The following is a 3,880-nucleotide window of genomic DNA, read 5'->3' on the forward strand; positions in this document are numbered from 1 at the left end:
GTAGGGAGAGAAGTGAGCGAGGTCGTTTCCGGGTAAGGCAGGGGCGCAGAGGGGTCAGTGAGTTGGGGATCGAGCGGCCTCTGGCTGATTGGCAGTGCCGCCCACCTCGTGCCCGTCCAGGACAGTAATGGTAAGAGTGACCACCGCACAGTCCTTGTGGAAATGAAGTCCTGCCGTCTCATTGAGAATAACGTCCATTGTGTTGTGTGGGACAGACTTCAAACAGATCTAGCAACTCAAGAGTGGGTAATCAATGAGGTACTGTCGGCCATCAACAGCAGCAGAAATGTACTCCAGCACAATCTGCAACCTCATGGCCTAGAATATCCCCCACTCAAACATTAACATCTCACCAGGGGATTAACCCTAGTTCAATGGAGAGTGCAGGAGGGCATGACAGGAGCAGCACAGGCATACCTAAAAATGAAACAAAGAACTGCGGATGCTGGAGATCTGAAACAAAAACAGAAATTGCTGGAGAGACTCAGTGGGTTTAGCAACATCTGTAAGTAGAAAGCAGAGTTAAATTTTTGAGTCCAATGTCTCTGTTCTGACGAAGAGTCACCGGACTCAAAGTATTAATCCATATCTAAAAATGAGATGTCAATCTGGTGAAGCTACCAAATAGGACTATTTGCATGTCAAACAGTATAAGCAGCACATTATAGAGCCAAACAATCCCACAATCAAGTCATTGGATGTAAGCTGTGCAGTCCTGCCACATCTGTGCATGGATGGGGGTGGGCAATTAAACAACTCACTGGGGGAGAAGACTCCACAAATATCCCCATCCTCAATTATGGAAGAGCCCAACACATCAATGCAAAAGATAAGGCTGAAACACTTACAGCAATCTTCAGGCAGTAGTGCCATGTGTTGATCTATTTCTGTCTCCCAACATCACAGATGCCAATCTTCAGGCAATTCGATTCACTCATTGTGGTGTCAAGAAACAGTTGGAGGCACTGGATAGTGCAAAGTCTATGAGCCCTGACAACATTCCAGCAATAGTACCGTAGACTTGTGTTCCTAAACCTGCTGCTCCCCTAGCCAAGCTCTTCCCTTACAGTTACAACATTGGCATCTACCTGACAATGTGGAAAATTGCCCATGTATGTCCTGTACACAAAAAGCAGGACAAATCCAACACAGCCAATACTGCCCCATCAGTCTACTCTTGATCATCAGTAAAGTGCTGGAAGGTGTGATTAACAATGCTATCAAGTAGCGCCTGCTCAGCAATAACATGCTCAGTGATGCCCAGTTTGGATTCTGCCAGGGCCCCACAGCTCCTTACCTCATTACAGTTCTGGTTCAAACATGGACAAAAGAGCTGAATTCCAGAGGTGAGGTGAGAGTGACAGCTCTTGACATCAAGGCTGCATTTGACCGAATGTGGCACCAAGGAGCCTTAGCAAAACTGGAATGAATACCACTTTGGGGGAAAACTCTCACTGGTTAGAGTTATATCTGGCACATTTGTAGATTATTGTTGCTGTTGGAGGTCAGTCATCTCAATTCCAGGACATCTCCGCAAGAGTTCCTGAGGGTCATGCCCTAGATCCAACCATTTTCAGCTGCTTCATCATTGACCTTCCTTCTATCATAAAGTCAGAAGTGGGGATATTCAGTGATGATTGCACAATGTTCAGCACCAATCACAACTCAGACACTGAAGCAGTCCATGTTCAAATGCAACAAGATCTGGTCAATTTTCAAGTAACTTTCATGCCACACAAATGCCAGGCAATGACCATCACCAATAGGAGACAATCTAACTGCTGATCCTTGAACTTCAATGGTGTTATCATCACTGAATCCCCCATTAACAACATCCTGGGGGTTACCATTGACCAGAAGCTCAACTGGACTCACCACATAAACACAGTGGCTACAAGAGCAGGTCAGAGTTTAGGGATACTGCTGTGAGTAAATCACCTCCTAATTTCCCAAAGCCTGTCCGCTATCTACGCGACACAAGTCAGGAGTGTGTTGGAATACTCCCCACTTGCCTGGATGTGCAGCTCCAACAATACTAAAGAAGCTTGACACCATCCAGGACAAAGCAGCATGCTTGATTGGTGACAGATCCATAAACATCCATTCCTTCCAGTACGGACACTCAGCTGCAGTAGTGAGTACTATCTATAAGATGCACAACAGAAATTCACCAAAGATCCTTAGACAGCACCTTCCAAACTCATGATCACTTCCATCTAGAAAGACAAGCCATTCAGCATCCTAACATGGAATTATATCACTGTTCCTTCATTGCTGCTGGTCAAAATCCTGGAATTCCCTCCCTGAAGGCATTGGTGGGTCTCCCTCCAGCACATGGACTGCAATGGTCCAAGAAACAGCTCACCACCATCTTCTCAAAGGCAGCTAGGGATATGCAGTAATTGCTGCCCATCCAGTGATAGCCACATCCCACAAGAGAAATAAAGAAGCCATGTTGAGAGTGATGGTTTGCTTTTTGACTTTCCAAAAGTCCCATTACTACTTCCTTGATAATTGATTCCAACAATTTCCCAATGTCAGACATTAAACTAACTAGTCTACGGATTCTTACTTTCAGCTTCCCTTCATTTTTAAATAAGTTCATTTTATTAGATTTTCCAATCCTCTGGAATCTTTCCAGAGTACAGGGAATTTTGGAATATTATAGCCAATGCATCCACCATCTCTGCTTCCACTCCCTTTAAGACCCTAGGTTGTAGGCCATTGGATCCTGGGGACTTGTCTGCCTTTAATCCCAATTGTTTGCTCAGCACTTATTCCCTTACTTTCTGTAGAAATATTGGACAAGTGGGGCCTGTGGCTATTGAAGTTTGAAAGAATGAAAGGTATCTTATCGAAATTTAGAAGATCCTCAGGAGCCTTGTAAGAGAGACTAGAACTAGAGGACACAGATTAAAAATAAAGGGTCTCCAAATTAAAATGGAGATGAGGAGAACTTTTTTCACACAGTGGTTTGTGAGTATTTTGGAATTCTCTTCCCCAAAGAGTGGAAGCTGGGTCATTCAATATCTTTAAGACAGGGGTAAATAGATTCTCGACTAACAAGGAAGCTAAAGATTTTTGGGAATAGGTGAAAACGTGGAAGTGAAAGCACCATCAGTCCACCCATGATCTCAGTAATTGCAGAGCAGGTTTAGGGGGCTAAATAGTCCTACTCCTTCTCCTCATTCAGATTTTGCTAAGTGAACCCTTTATTTTGTGTGAAGATAATGCACCTTGTATTGATGTCAAGCTTGCAAGTGCATTTTACTGATTCTTGTGGTTTGGACTTACTGAAAGAGTTTTTTTTCCTTCTTCAACAAACCACACACAACAGGAAACTGCGTTCTCGGTGCATAGGAAAGCTCAAAATATCAAACACAATGGTAGTTTATTCAAAGAAGAAAGGATAAGGTTCAACACGTAATTGTTTTCTCCTTAAGTTAACAAGAAAAATGATCTGTTACTTAATAATTGTCAATGAATGTCCTTGAAAACCTGGCACCATGTGCCGTTCAACTAGAAGGCCTTAGATTGAAACCATTGAATTCAAAATTGTTAGTGAGGGACAGGGGGTACGGACATTAATTCCATAATTTGAGACCTGGCTGTGACTGATTGGATTGGACTGGAGAGGAACTTATAATTGGAGGTGAGAACCTGGTCATCCCATAGGTACCAACAATATTGGAGGACAAGAAAAGAAGCTCTGCATAGTCAGTATAAGGAGACAATCACCAAATTAAAAGGTAGAGCCCTTAAGGTATTGATCTCTGGATTCTTACCTGAGTTATGTGTGTATAAACATAGGGAGAATAAGATTTAAATTATCCAGAGATAGCAGGAACTGCAGATGCTGGAGAATCTGAGATAACAAGGT

The sequence above is a fragment of the Rhincodon typus genome, chromosome 14 (genome assembly GCF_021869965.1).
Source record: "Rhincodon typus isolate 14 chromosome 14, sRhiTyp1.1, whole genome shotgun sequence".
In the NCBI taxonomy this organism is placed as follows: Eukaryota; Metazoa; Chordata; class Chondrichthyes; order Orectolobiformes; family Rhincodontidae; genus Rhincodon; species Rhincodon typus.